Below are 16,907 nucleotides of genomic sequence, written 5' to 3' on the forward strand. Positions count from 1 at the left end.
TCGTCGTCCGTTGCGAATCGATGTCCGCGAATAGCTTGTTTTAGAGGTCCAAACACATGAAAGTCACACGCTGAAAGGTTTGGATGGTACCGTGAATGTTCCAGCGTTTCCCACCGAAACTGCTGCAATGTCGTCTTCACCGCATGTGTGGGCATTATTATGCAATAGGATAACGCCATTGGACAACATATCTCGGCGTTTCGACTTGATGGCTCGTCTAAGGTTCTGTAAAGTGGCTTGATAACACTGGGCATTGATGGTAGTTCCCCGTTCCAGGAAAGAACAGTGAGCCCTTGTGGTAAGAAATGAAGGACATCTGACCTTACCAGAACTGGTGTGCACGGCCTTTGATTTCTTTGGAGGTGGTGAAGTAACCGATGGATCTCGTCCACGGTGATTCTGCTGTTGTCCGAGACTAAAGCATTCACTTCCGCAACCATTTCCAGTGTGATGACACGATGCGCCTGTCCAGGACGGGCATCGCCTTCCAGTGACTCGCGCCCCTCAAGGAATCGTTTGCGCTATTCCACAACACTTGAACGACTCAGGACTCAGACTGTACTCACAGTACAGTCTTCATCCGTCGATACATTTCTCAGCCTCCAACTTCCTCCACCGCCAAAAATCGAATCACTCCTCATTGTTCCTGCTTACTCGCCTGCATGTTCAGTGGTGGACGATAACTTGTATGACCACCTTCTCTTCGGCGTGAAATCTCACTAGCGGTATGCAAAATCAAACGGTGCGCACCCTTCAGTCTCTCTACCAATAGAAAAAAATGGTTCAAGTGGCTCTGAGCACTATTGGACTTAACTGCTGAGGTCATCGGTCCCCTAGAACTTAGAACTACTTAAACCTAACTAACCTAAGGACAACACACACATCCATGCCCGAGGCAGGATTTGAACCTGCGACCGTAGCGGTCGCGCGGTCCCAGACTGTAGCGCCTAGAACCACTCGGCCACCCCACCCCGGCCGGCTCTACCAATAGATGGCGCCACCATACCCGTAGTTAAAAAAACAACATAGTGCCACCTTACGTGTAAGGCAAAGGTAGATGCATTGACCAGTCTTCATTTGAATGAGCCTCATAATTTGCACGATCTGCTGTCGCGCAAGGTTTATGAAATTTTCGTTCATTTGCGAGGTTTGCTTTTCACAAGTTGTTCGAAATTTTGCTGTATAAAATCTGCTAGTTCCTTATACAATTCGGTAATAGGACCAGATACAGGAGTTGGTAACTCAGTCTTGGCGTCTAATTCTGCCGGTATATCAGCATTGCTCGTGGCAGAACTTATAGCTTTTGGTTCAACGTCCGGAATTTGGCGATCGTCGGCATTTAATTGCGAACAGTGTACATTCTCCTCGTTCTCAACTGTCGGATTCTTTCCTATTTTCCCCATATCTGTAAGTTATACAGGCAGTAATCGTAAACACAAAAATACACTTTCCTACAAACACTTATCTTCTAACCGAAGCCGGCCGCTGTGGCCGATCGGTTCTAGGCGCTTCAGTCCGGATCCGCGCGACTGCAATGGTCGCAGGTTTGAATCCTGCCCCGGGCATGGATGTGTGTGATGTACTTAGTTAGGTTAAAGTAGTTCTAAGTGCTAGGGGACTGATGACCTCAGAAGTTAACTCTCATAGTGATAAGATCCATTTTTTTCTAACCGAAAAACACTTTCAGATGTAATAATTACCAACAAGCTAAACAATCTAACCACGCGCAGCCATTACGCGAATCCACCAATAAATTACATCTTGTGGCGCGTAACTTTCATACATAATTATCTAAAAGTCACATGAAATAATTTTGTAAATTCGTACAGGAAAGGAGATCAGGCCCATCTATTTTCTAACACGAAGTACAAGATTTGGCCTTGAACTGTTTTTCCTTACATTACAGTTGCGATTTCTTATCGCCTTATTAATTTAATTATTTTCCGTTTCTTGGTTCGCTCACTTAATGTTTCTCAATTGCAGACATGTTAAAGATGAAACGGAAAATACATATAACTGCAAACATGAAATTGTAACAATTACATAGACAATAATATTTCTTTTATTATTTATTCCTTGGCAGTCCTCGTCTGAGGCCGCCAATTTAATGTCACCACCCGTTAATTGGGATTTAATTATTTTACTTTCAATTAATATGGAAGGCAATTTCGGTTTGTGCATTATTTTTATATTGAAGTGCAAAGGAATGGCGACAACGTTAAAAGAAACTGAGACCTCTTTCATTAAATGACTGACTTAATTCTGATCTTTTACAAAAGTTATTGCAATTTCTTCCGAAAGTAGCCACGGCCTACAGTTTTCGCTTGGAGGCCAAATCTTTTGGTAAAATTTGTCACTGACAGTGAATTTAAATATGTCTCTTTGCAGAAGTTAGAATTAAATTGATTATCGGATTTCCTAATATTAAAATGATTGTTCCCTCGTATTTCACAAACAAAAGACTACGGCGCGTGAAATGACGCACGCAAGCTATAATAACGAAAAGAAATGCTATCCTATTTAAGAAAACGCACAAAATTATGAATCTATAAAGGAAGGACAGGTTTGTAAATGAAATATGCTTAACGTTTAATAGTACATTTTAAAGGAATAAATGTCAGCTTACACTATTCCACACAGCAAAACATTTGATGCTTGATGTTTCAAATAAAAGATCAGATCAAAAGAGAGTGGTGCCCTTGTTTCACTGCTATTCCCAGCTAGCACTCAAGCTTATTTCAAGGTGGATATTGAGTTTAGGTTCAGTTGAAAATTCAAGATTGAAAAATCAACCTGTTACACAGCTTATTTCAAGGTGGATATCGAGTTTAGGTTCAGTTGAAAATTCAAGATTGAAAAATCAACCTGTTACACAGTTTACAGCAAGCTGTAAAAATTTAGCTTGAATTAAAATAATTTTCCCAAGCTTGAAATAAACTGTAATTTCTCTGGGAGGCTGTACAGCAGATGCGCGCGCAGCATAGCTTCCATAGACGTCCACGGGAAGCGCCACAAGCGTTTATAAGCCTTGCAGTTGCACTGAATCTGCTAGGTTTATGGCCATTTTATTTTTGTGATGTGCATTAATGATTGTTGACTGTTGTGAAGTTTGTTTTATACTGGAAAATAGTTCGGAAAGTGTGTGGCGTCCCCTGCCTTACTGCTACACCGGGTCTGAAGAAGATATATAGTGTATTACAGGTACGCTGGTGCATTTTTCCTCATATTAAAAATGTCAAATATTATTACGTAACGTAAAGAAATATCATATTCTTTTACGTAGAAAAATTGAACCTGGATGAAAGTGAAACGGATTACCAGCTAAGAAAACATATTACAAGTTGTTCAGCAAAAAGAGGTCATTTTAAACTAGCTCTCTAGTACGTGGCACTAATAAATTAAAACGTAATGTTATTTTACCTTTTTAAAATCTCGCCTTTGTATATATATCGCCTTATTACATTTGTTTACTTGTAAATACTCGCATGTGTCACACCATGTACGAATAATCGTGAAGTGTGAAACGTTTCTTTGCTAATACAAATAGTAATGACATGGTGAACGGGAAAAGTGCATCAAGAACCAGTCACTACATAGGTGTCAGTATTTTTTATTTACGTAGCTTTGACTGGTCTTCAATTGCTCTTAATTTTGTTGTTCCGTAGGTGAAATAATACTGCAAGTCCTACTGGTACTTCTTACTTTTATTGTTATTTGTAATGTGGCTGAAATCTAATAAAAGGCAATATTAAAATATGACAAGGAGAACATTTTTTGTTCTTTTACATTTCAGTTCCACTGAACTGGTAATTTCTTAAATTCATTTCGATTTCATCTTTTATTTCATTTTGATTCAGTTTTACTCACCAAAATATAATTGTGGTTAGAATAAACCGTCTACATTTTTCTAAACGGTAGTTTCCTTTTAAGCTTACAGTATGAGGTGTACATGATTTCAAGTAATTGTTTCTTTATAATTCACATTAAATGGCCCCGAAACTGTTAGAAAGAGTGATGTGTGGCTTCTTCATGAAGTCATCGCAAAATTACCCAAATGTCATCTTTACTTTCAAAATTTCAAACAAAAAGTTATTTCAAATTACTTTAAACACCCTTTGGAATGAAGTCACCAGAAGCAGCTGCTTACTCAGTGACGTTTATACTAGTTAATGATTCTTACTACATCAGTGAGTTTGAAGTTATTTTGCTAATCTGGGGCATAAATTATATTTAGGTTGATCAGTTTCAACTTTATACATTTTTTATGTTTAGGTATGGCTAACATTTTCTTTTACCTGTTACAGGATCATTATACCAGCAGAAGTCAGCGATATTTGATCCTGCTCTGGTCTGTGTGCTGGGGCCAGAGGGGCTTCAGAATAATTAAATTTTAAAATAAAACAATTTTAAACACTTTGAAAATAAAATTTTTTAAACATACATGTCTTGATAATTTTTTCACACCATTTCCATTCTGATATTTATTTAATTAATTAGGTTCAATAAATTCAGATTAATAATTATATAGCTTAAAACAAGCTGTAAATACCAGGCTGCATTCCACGTGTGTAGATACAGCTGGAGCCAAACTTGATAAGTCAAGCTTGAAATATAGCTTGAACTCTGCCAACTTTGATGTTTGTTTCAAGCTCGAATCCAACTAACAGGCTTGAATATTCCAGCTTTGATCAAGCTTATATACTTGAACTTTACATCTGGAAACAAGTTTGAAACCGGCTTACTGTGCTATCTGGGTTTACACTAATTACACATTGCGATCTTTTTAAGATTGTCATTATATTATCAAGAGGTGCCTGGCATAGTTACATTACTTTGGGTAAATTTCGTGTAAAAGTTTTATGTACGCTGATAGAAAATTCAGTTTAGAATACCGGCATCAAATTCCATTCAAAATCGTAGGTACCGTTCTCAAGTTACGTTTTCCACCAATCTGAAAATTACTGTGACGAGAAAAATTCTGGGTTAATGTTTTGTAGTTAAACATATCTCTAGTATGTGATCCCTGGACAATGCAGCAATCCTTTCAGATTCAGTAGGAGGTTCCCTCCACCTTGTTCGTGACCACGGTGGTCCTGTGCGCTTCTTTCGTAGCTTCTATCACCCGCTGCTCTGTTCACCTGACACGTTTTTCGTCCGCTTTTGATCAGAAATTGTAAAAGGCTGGTCCGATCTCAGGTTCCGATTAAAGGCCATGTCCTGAGGATATATTTTATGTGCCTTTAACGCAGTTGTTTCCATTGGCTTCTGCATTCTTATACGGTTGATAATTGGTGATTCTCCCATATGGGCAGTTTCCATCCCCAAGGCAAGAGGATTCAAAATGGTTCAAATGGCTCTGAGCACTATGGGACTTAACTACTGAGGTCATCAGTCCCTTAGAACTTATAACTACTTAAACCTAACTAACCTAAGGACATCACACACATCCATGCCCGAGGCAGGATTCAAACCTGCGACCAGAGCGGTCACGCGGTTCCAGACTGAAGCACCTAGAACCGCTCGGTCACCACGGCCGGAGGATTCCTGAAACCTCTGTCCGCTCCTCTGCCCTGTTTAGCAAGACCGTTGTCAGAACAAATGTGTCTCCTTATACAGTAAAACCTCAGCAGCCATTACTGATGATTTTTATTGGAAATTTAGGCAGTGGCAGGGATAGAACTTGTGACTCAGGACCCAGTTGCTGAGCCCAAAAGGTGGCTATGTATCGCAAGACAAGAACAAAGGTGCTTCAGATGATCCAGAGGTTGCTCCACTACACAGAGTTTCTATGAATATGGATGGGCTGTAGAGTAGTTAGGAATTTCCATTGACTGATGATTATGGCTCGTTTTTTGTCTGTGCCGGAAAGAAGAAGGAAGGAAGGTTAAAGTTTAACATCCTATCGACACCTCAGTTATTAGAGACAGAGCACGAGCCCGGAGTACAACAGGATGGGGGAAGAAATCGGCTGTGCTCTTTTCTCAAAGGCACCATCCCGGCATTTGCCAGAAGCGATGAGGAAACCATGGAAAACCTTAACCTGCATGGTCAGACAGGAATTTGAACCATTATCGTCCCGAATGCAAGATCAGTGTCTAATCAGTCACCACCTTGATCGATGTCTGTTTTGGAATTTAGGCAACGCTTCACAGCCCAATAAAGTATACCCACAATCACATTTTGAACGCGCTGGGTGAGGTGGCTCACTCTCATATTGCCTGCATTCAGTGCGAGTGGTGTGTCATCAACTATTATCACGTCGGCGGTGAAAATACACTGCAGCGCCAAAGAAACAGGTATAGGCATACGTATTCAAATACAGTGATATGTAGACAAGCAGGATACGGCGCTGCGGTCGGCAACACCTATGTAAGATAACAAGTGTCTTGCGCAGTTGTTAGATGGGTTACTACTGCTGCTACAGTGGCAGGTTATCAAGATTAAACGACTTTGAACATGGTTTTACAGTCAGTGTACGAGCGATGGGACACAGCATCTTGTAGGTACAAGTGGAGATTTTCCTGTACGTCTATTTCACGAGTGTACCGTGAATATCAGGAATCCGGTAGAACATCAAATCTGCGGCATCACTGCTGCCGGAAAAAAATCCTGCAAGAACGGGACCAACGACGACTGAAAACAATCGTTCAACATGACAGAAGTACAACTCTTCCGCAAATTGCCGCGGATTTCAGTGCAGGGCCATCAACAAGTGTCAGTGTGCGAACCATTCAACGAAACATCATCGATATGGGCTTTCGGAGTCGAAGGCCAAATCGTGTACCGTTGATGACTGCATGACATGAAGCTTTACGCCCCTCCTGGACCCATCAACATGGACATTGAACTGTTGGTGACTGGAAACATGTTGCCTGGTCGGACGAGTCTCGTTTCAAATTGTATCGAGTGGATGGACGTGCACAGGTATGGAGACAACTTCATGAGTCCATGGACCCTGCATGCCAGAAGGGGACTGTTGAAGCTGTTGGAAGCTCTGTAACAGTGTGGAACGTGTGGAGTAGGAGTGATATGGGATCCCTGATACGTCTAGATACGACTCTGACAGGTGATACGTACGTAAGCATCCTGTCTGATCGCTGCATCCATTCACGTCCATTGTGCATTCTGACTGATTTGGACAATTCCAGCAGGGCAATGTGACACCTCACCCGTCCACAATTGCTACAGTGTGGCTCCAGGAACACTATTCTGAGTTTAAACACTTCTGCTGGCCGCCAGACTCCCCAGACATGAACATTATTGAACATATCTGGGATGCCTTGCAACATGCTGTTCAGAAGAGATCTCCAACCCCTAGTACTCTTAGGGATTTTTGGAGAGCGCTGCAGGATTCATGGTGTCAAATCCTTGAAACACTACTTCAGACATTAACCGAGTCCATGCCACGTCGTCTTGCGGCACTTTTGCGTGCTCGCGAGGGCCCTACACAATATTAAGCAGGTGTACCAATTTCTTTGGCTCTTCAGTGTAGATTGATATGCAAAACTTAAGGACAAAAGTAACTTTCTCATGATTTATTACTGCCAAATAACGTAGCTCGATGTAACTTGGACCTTATACAGGAAGAATTGCTACGGTGTAGTACAGAAAGTAACTGAAATAAATTTGCAGTGAGACAAACCGAAATGACACCTTTATTCAAAGACAATAATTATACTAAAGTTACCACGATTTGTGACGGTTCCTTGCACAATACAAAAGAAGAGCCACAGTTCTTAATAGTGTGTGATTACCACAGATGTCAATACACACCCTGCAACGTGCTTCCTTGCCTGCCACAAGGTTGGTAATGACCTCTCATGGTAGGACGTTCCATTCCTCGACCAGTGCGGTTGCCAACTCCTGGATTGTCATTGGTGCATGTGGACATGTTTCAATACATTTCCACAAACATTTCACATATACTCGATGGGGTTTAAGTAATGGGAATGGGCATTTGAGTCCATTTGTCGAATATTTTCTCGTTCCAAGAGCTTTTCTATCCTTGCTGTCCGATCCGGTCGCACATTGTCATGCTTAGGAATGAAGCCAATGCTGACTGCATTACTGAACAGATGTGCGTGGTAATGGAGTACAGTGTCAAACAACGCTGAGGACTGAGTGTACTGTGTTCAGAGATTTGGAGATCAGTACACCCATGAAACACTATGCCCCCCACATGATAACACTTCCTGGGGGCATTGCATGTTTCCCAAAAAAAATTAAAATGGCTCTGAACACTATGGGACTTAACATCTGAGGTCATCAGTCCCTAGAATGTAGAACTACTTAAACCTAACTAACCGAAGGACATCACATACATCCATGCCCGAGACAGGATTTGAACCTGCGACCATAGCAGTCGCGCAGTTCCAGACTGAAGCGCCTAGAACCGCTCGGCCACTCCGGTTGGCCACGTTTCCAACTCTCGCCATTTCGGTGTATGTCCAGAAACACTACTCAGACTGAAGCTGCTCTCATATGATAAGAGCATGGACTCTACTCCCCACTTGTCCAGCCTCTATGCCAGTGGTCGTCAAACCTTTTTGCTTATGACCGAGTATCGATACTGTGGGGTCACACCTTTGGTGGCATATTAAGGTGGGGGTTAGAGTGACTACTCCAACAGAAATTCAACTTTCACAAACCATGGTTACTGATAGTAGCTTATCACTTACATATTTTGAATCTACAGAGTACAAGGTATCACACAAAACATTTTTAAGAGAAAAAGATAACAATATATTCCAACTAAATGCATTTTTCTGAAAGCTAACGTAATGACCAATTTCCTGTAGTGAGCAAGTATTGTGGCCATTGCCATCAAAACAGGTTCCCATGTTTGTTCTTCTGATTTCCAGACACATTTTCCAGTCATCTTCACGCCCTAGTATCTGAAAGAACACCAAACAGACCGTTTTCAATTGGACTTTTGTATTAGACCAAATAGAACAGAGACGGTTTTAAATAATATAACTTATTCAATTCAAGACTGTCACAAAGGAATTAACTGTGGGAAATAGCTTTGTATACAAAACGGTTTAGAAGTCAGTTTTATCTGGTGTATTATGCATGTTTTTGGAAGTAACTAACTCTGGTTGAGGTGAACGCCTTGGCCATTTTTCCCGACCGGATGCCATTACGGCGTTAGTGATCCATCACACTGAAATAAATAACAAGCCACTACATTTATAGGCCAAAACATATTGTTTAAACATTGATATTGTAGAAAGTTATTACTCACCGTACAAGTGAGGTAACAAGAATAATATAAATGACTTACCTCGAATCGGAAGACAGAAAAAAAAAAATTACTAAAAAACAACAGAACAAGGTTCCACATTCTATCCGACTGGCAACAATGGCGATGTATTCTCCACTCCTAGGCAAGCAGCAGTGCTGTTCAGGGCAAAAAGTATGCAATGGCCACTTTTCATCTCCTGGCCACTTTACCACACCTTCTTCTACCAATCTTACGATAGTATTCAATGGCCCATTTTCATGTCCTAGGCATTTTACCACAACTTCTTCTACCAGTCTTACTATAAACTGGTAACCTACATAAATTATTATGTTACACTAGTTAATAATAATGATGATAGTAATAATAATAATAATAATAATAATAATAACAATAAAAACCTTCTGAGCGCACCTTCGCACCGACCGCAGGGGAGATGTGCCAGCCATCTTACGTATTCCCACGTGCACAGTTCGGGAGGAAGGCACGCACTCAGAGCTGGTTCACGTGGTGCACAGACCATAAGTCCAGCTAATCCCCGAACGAATCATCAGGTGATGACAACTCTTCACTCAGTTGTGCTGACAGGTAAGAGGTGGTAGGAAGCAATAGCTTTCCACTGTCACAAATCTCAGACGCGATGTCCTGCGTTGATTACGGGGCTACAGATTGGTGGTGAGACTAACATATCACAAACAAATTGCTAATAAAGACCTAAACATTCCACAGAGATTGCAAAACTCGCTGCCTAATATGTGTACCAGAAATAGACTCTATAAAATACGCGTCCGCTAACAACTCCAAGCAGATGCGTGGTACTAGAAAAATAGCTCCCTTAGTGCACTTCACTGGGAATGTCATGACAACACATCTACCTCCCACAGAGCCTGGAAGAGTTGTACAGAGGCCCATGGACAATTAGCCGGCGATTTCAATGCCCCAAGTGACATCTGTGGGAACTACTGACGGGTACATCCCCATGTGTGTAGCCAGACGAAAGCAAGTCAAGTAATTAAATTTCAAAAACACTCGCCATATATCGTGGTGGTCTTGTTTGCGAACAAAAGCTCCGTCCTTCAGCATTCATTTCCTCTAAATATTATCTGGCGGAAAAAAAACCTTCCGATCACACACACATACACACACACACACACACACACACACACTCACACACACACACACACACACACACACACACGCACACACACACGATTGTGAAGTGCGCGCCGTCCGCTACCTGCCAGGTAGCTGCAGCATTGCTGGGTGAGAGAAAGCCGCTCCTTCACCAACCGCGCAAGCAGTTATGTGCACATCTCCAAAAAAGTGGTTCAAATGGCTCTGAGCACTATGGGACTTAACTTCTGAGGTCATCAGTCCCCTAGAACTTAGAAGTACTGAAACCTAACTAACCTAAGGACATCACACACATCCATGCCTGAGGCAGGATTGGAACCTGCGACTGTAGCGGTCACGTGGTTCCAGACTGTAGTGCCTAGAACCGCTCGGCCACCCCGGCCGGCGCACATCTCCAGCCATACCATATGCTCAGAAACCAGAGAGACTGTCACTACGACTGCCAAGTAGTCAACAGATCTGTTTACATAGGTGGAATAATCGTCCAGTGTAAACACTTCCCATATCGAATTTCCTCACTCAACACACCTCATCACAAAGGTTTCCCAACACATACTGAGTATTATTTCTCTATTCAGCCATCCAAAGGGTGCCATCACTGGGACTTATCCCCACAGCTGCAGTCCAGAGCCGACAGGTCGAAGCATTCTTTGTAAGAAACCAGCCGCTATATTAGAGGAGACAGTTACCTGCTGCTATGAAAGGAGAGAATCTGTATGCAGGAGAAGTCTGTTGTGAATGACAAATGCAAAAAAATTAAATAAGAGTTAAGGCCATGCATGTTCAAAATACATTTTTCTTTAGAGATTTCATATAATATTAAGATTTTCATTACTAAGTAACTGTGTAATACTCCTTACTTCATATTTTTGTATACACAAATTATATTGACTGTCTTAAAATTACTTCTCATTACCAGCTGTCTTTTATGTGGATTGTCTGCAAGAGTCTTGCATCTTCTGGGGTGATGTGCAACATACTTTGGGTGGTACGGAAATGTAAGTCTGGAATGCAAAGCAATTTGAACAGATCATTATCACAGTTCTTAGTTCATTGAGGGCTAGCCACCACCCAGATTCCAATACTATTATAACAATGTAAAGGATCTGTTTTGCGTATTATCTAAGTACAGTAATTTTATCATATGCAACCATTCCACCTTAGCCAAAGGACAAGATAGTCATAATGACAGAAACATAGGCAAAGTAGTAATCTCCACTTGGTGGGTAATGTAATATGTAAATGACTATGAAGTACTAACATGTACAACCCATAAAATCAGTTAAGTGATAGGAAGAGCTGAAATTGTTGTCTTCTGTTTTAATTAGGAACAATCTACTTAATTTTGTTATTGTGTAATTAATAAAGTCATCAATGTCATAGTTTATTCTGCATACCTGATGAAATTCAAATATTATCGTTGTTTTCTGGCTAGTTTGTATGTGTGAAATGAATAGTAATGTTTATACTGTTTCTGTATGTATGTGAAATTGATTTAATGGAATACTTTTCAATTGTAATTACTGAAAACTGTAACACAGCAATGACATAATTGTTTGAAAGTCACTGGACTCGCGTTCAGGAGGATGGTGGTTCAAACCCATGTTTAGCCATCCTGATGTAGATTTTCCATGATTTCAAATTTTAGGAAGATTCCTTCAAAAGGGCACAGCCATTTTCCTTCTACATCCTTCCATAATCCGAGCTTCTGCTCCATCTCTAATGACCTCGTTGCCGACAAGACATTAAACATTAATCTCCTCCTCCTCGTCAATTGTTTGAAAGTGTATATAAGAATGTGAGTTGGGGTTTACTGTTGTTTGGAATAGACCACTGTGTTGCTCGGAGTGATAAAATACCTCAAAAACATATAGAGGTGTACCTATTATTTCAAGTCACATTGCACGCTGATGATTATTCTTCTGATCCCATTCTTGTCAAGATAACCAAGACATCTACCTGTATAATTCTGATAAGATTTATTTGTATCAAGTTTATATCATTTCACTCCCACTTTTAAGAAGTTGCATCTCAACTGCCAGGACGCAAGTAATGCACATATGTGTGTCTTAACTACATGCATACCATCATGACAGAAGTTCACTAGGTAATCGATATGGCAAAACATGTACAGTGTGTGTGTTTATTTGCACAGTGACAACAACACTGAGGGATCTTGCTGCTTCAAGGATGGAAGTGGGTCTTTTTAAATACCTTCAACAAAATGCATTGAATGAAGGATGGAGCAAGCAAGGTCGTGCAGTAGTTAGCACACTGGATTCGCATTTTGGGGGATGATGGTTCAAACCTGCGTCAGCTCATCCCGATTTAGGTTTTCCAATATTTCCCTAAATCACTTCACTCAAATGCCAGAATTATTCCTTTGAAAGGGCATAGCAGACTTCCTTCCCCATCTTTTCCTAAACTGATGTGACCAGCGTCCATGTTGTTTGGTCCCCCCCCCCCCCCCCCCAAGCCAGCCAATGGACTAAAGAGGACTGTATCCAAAAATAAGTGAATTTTTTTACCTAAAAGCAAGAGTATTTTACTGTCAAGACCATGAGTTTTCACCACTCTCACATAAAAACCCACTGCTTCCTTCCATGTGTTTTAGGCAAGGCATGACACATGGGTTATCTACAGTGATGGGATTACTTCACTGATGTAAGTATTTCATTGGTTGACCAGGATCAAACACCTGTATTTCTATTTCTGTCCACACTTGTGAAACTTGCTAAGGGACATTAGCTTTACTGCTAGCTATAATACAAGATTAAACCATCAGTAGTTCTACATGATGACTGAGTTGCCACAGCTGCCCAGTGATTCCCAAATAGCTCCATGATTGAATCACTAGACCAGAAAAAATAAACTGTGAATATTCTCCACTTAATCTTCCAACTGGTTCCCAAAAGTATGAGAGACACACAAATGAAATTAAACAATTTACTCTGATGAAAACAGTATGGTTTAATTTTAATTTTACTATTTCCATCAGTATTTCATTTAAGTTCCTTTCCTACGAATAATGCTCGGATAGGGTCTGGGTGTCAGCTGGGGTGACATACAAAGTGAATGTTTACTTGGGTCATCGTAACAGGACTGGCTGTTGTGGATTAGTTTTTATATAGTTTACACAAACCTTTCAAGCTGAAGAGTTTTAAGGGTTGTTGAGTAGCATCACACTGAGAGGTTCCTCGCCTTTCCTGATCTGAGAATCTTCCTCATGCCCAATGATTGTACTGTCAGCAGTACTTCTAAAGGCTAAGATTCTTAGTTTAATCAGGTTGGTTAATCACAGAGTATTGGTGAAAAAGAGGGCAGAACAGCGTACAAAGGTTGTCATGAATATCATGCATTTTCTGATTCCATTCAAATTATGCTACTCACAAAGGTAAATAAATATGTAACACAGAAAAAGTTTTAGAAATATTTCACTGCAGACATCTTTATACGAGGGCAGTTCAATAAGGAATGCAACACATTTTTTTTCTGAAACAGGGGTTGTTTTATTCAGCATTGAAATACACCAGGTTATTCCCCAATCTTTTAGCTACACAACACTATTTTTCAACGTAATCTCCATTCAATGCTACGGCCTTACGCCACCTTGAAATGAGGGCCTGTATGCCTGCACGGTACCATTCCACTGGTTGATGTCGGAGCCAACGTCGTACTGCATCAATAACTTCTTCATCATCCGCGTAGTGCCTCCCACGGATTGCGTCCTTCATTGGGCCAAACATATGGAAATCCGACGGTGCGAGATCGGGGCTGTAGGGTGCATGAGGAAGAACAGGCCACCGAAGTTTTGTGAGCTCCTCTCGGGTGCAAAGACTTGTGTGAGGTCTTGCGTTGTCATGAAGAAGGAGAAGTTCGTTCAGATTTTTGTGCCTACGAACACGCTGAAGTCGTTTCTTCAATTTCTGAAGAGTAGCACAATACACTTCATAGTTGATCGTTTGACCATGGGGAAGTACATCGAACAGAATAACCCCTTCAGCGTCCCAGAAGACTGTAACCATGACTTTACCGGCTGAGGGTATGGCTTTAAACTTTTTCTTGGTAGGGGAGTGGGTGTGGCGCCACTCCATTGATTGCCGTTTTGTTTCAGGTTTGAAGTGATGAACCCATGTTTCATCGCCTGTAACAATCTTTGACAAGAAATTGTCACCCTCAGCCACACGACGAGCAAGGAATTCCGCACAGATGGTTCTCCTTTGCTCTTTATGGTGTTCGGTCAGACAACGAGGGACCCAGCGGGAACAAACCTTTGAATATCCCAACTGGTGAACAATTGTGACAGCACTACCAACAGAGATGTCAAGTTGAGCACTGAGTTGTTTGATGGTGATCCGTCGATCATCTCGAACGAGTGTGTTCGCACGTTCCGCCATTGCAGGAGTCACAGCTGTGCAGGGCTGGCCCGCATGCAGGAGATCAGACAGTCTTGCTTGACCTTGCGGCGATGATGACACACGCTTTGCCCAACGACTCACCATGCTTTTGTCCACTGCCAGATCACCGTAGACATTCTGCAAGTGCCTATGAATATCTGAGATGCCCTGGTTTTCCGCCAAAAGAAACTCGATCACTGCCCGTTGTTTGCAACGCACATCCGTTACAGACGCCATTTTAACAGCTCCGTACAGCGCTGCCACCTGTCGGGAGTCAATGAAACTATACGAGACGAAGCGGGAATGTTTGAAAATATTCCACAAGAAATTTCCGGTTTTTTCAACCAAAATTGGCCGAGAAAAAAAAAGTGTTGCATTACTTATTGAACTGCCCTCGTAACATAATTTGGCTTTTATGGAAAAAAAGGAAATTCTCAGACATAAAGAAAATAGCAACATCACATGTTGTATGAAGACAAATTTATTCAAAACAGAGTTCCGGGATAAAATTGTAGCCTAATGCCCCATCATAATAACATACATAATAATCGTAGTAATATATGTAGTACAAGCAGAAACATAGTTCTACACAGGAAAGCCATGTAGTGTAAAGGAGCAAGGAAATCTGATGGAACAATAAACTTTGATACCACACTGTAGTGCCTGTGTTATTTTGAATTATAATGCAATGTTCCTTAAAGGCACTGTGGCATCTACAACCATAATGAAATACATGTAATGTGTTCACAGCTGCGAGTATGGACAACCATCAGTTCTATAATGGAATGATGGCAATGGATGTTTATGTGGGACCAGTACTCTAACCCGGATTTCCTGCTTATTGCGAGCAGTTGCCTTACCATTTGGCTATCTAAGAATGGCTCACAGCCATACCAAAACTTCTATATGTTTTCAACCATGTGTCGACAACCTGTACTCGTACATTCATTTTGTATATACCAGTACAGAGGAGACAATTTACTCGAATGTTTCCCACCCAGTTTTGGTGGATAGATACGATATTGCACTGCCTGTATTATTCTGAATTATGATGAAATGTTCCTTTGGACATTCATGCACATTCAGAGGAGCAGGCATTACGCCAACCACAACCATAATGAAATACATGAAATGTATTTGCAGTTGCAAATATGGACAACCATTAGCTGTATAATGGAATGATGACAATGAAAATTTGTGCCAGACCAGTACTTGTACCCATATTTCTTGTTTATTGCAAGCAGTTCCTTACTATTTGGGTATTCAAGCATGACTCATGGTCAGACCAAAACTTCCATATGTCATCAAACATTTGTATAAAGCTGATGGTTGTCCATATTCGCAACTGCAAATACATTCCATGTCTTTCATGACTTACTGCAGTCCCTGGAAAATTGCATCAGATTAGCTGGCAGAGACTGTAGTCATGTGTGTGTGTGTGTGTTGGCCGAGTGCTCATTTTCTGACAGTCTTTTTGTTGTGCCTATCTACAACTCAGCATATGTGCTATATTGTGAGTAGCAACTATCCTTTTCATAATAATCAAATGACAGATATTCATGATGGAATGTAACAATATATGACAGGAAAGTTGCTACTCACCATATAGCAGAGATGCTGAGTTGCAGATAGGCACAATAGAAAGTCTGTCACAAATAAGCTTTTGGCCAGCAAGACCTTCGTCAAAAATAGACAAAACACACACACACACACACACACACACACACACACACACACACACACACACACACATGCAACTCACAGACACATGACTGGAGTCTCTGCCAACTGAAGCCACACTCACTTTTCAAAATATTGTTACATTCCATCTTGGATTTTCCATTGTTTAATAATCAGATTTACTGTAGACAGGGATCATATGTTACAGGAATACATGCCCATCAGGAAGGGAGTACAATGAAATGGAAGAGTTTTATGAAACGCTTCAGAGAGAGCTGCATGATTATGACAAAATTGATCATGTTGTCATAAGTGAGGACCTAAATGCAAAAATAGGGGACATTACAGGATCAGATTTAATGGACGCTATTGGAGAACAGCATATTAACAAAATTTGAGAAAATGTAATTCATTTCACAACATCAATAATCTGAGAGGTTTGATTCCACAGGGAA

At 41.0% G+C, this 16,907-nt stretch overlaps 1 long non-coding RNA gene across 1 annotated transcript; it reads left to right on the forward strand.

The window, feature by feature from the left end:
- The first annotated feature begins 2,721 nt into the window (after positions 1-2,721).
- LOC126484285 (uncharacterized) lies at positions 2,722-4,440 on the forward strand. The gene is made up of 2 exons (XR_007587832.1): positions 2,722-3,201; positions 4,305-4,440. It is a non-coding gene; the product is annotated as an uncharacterized LOC126484285 (long non-coding RNA).
- The last annotated feature ends 12,467 nt before the right edge of the window (positions 4,441-16,907 follow it).

The sequence above is a fragment of the Schistocerca serialis genome, chromosome 6 (genome assembly GCF_023864345.2).
Source record: "Schistocerca serialis cubense isolate TAMUIC-IGC-003099 chromosome 6, iqSchSeri2.2, whole genome shotgun sequence".
NCBI classification, from domain to species: Eukaryota; Metazoa; Arthropoda; class Insecta; order Orthoptera; family Acrididae; genus Schistocerca; species Schistocerca serialis.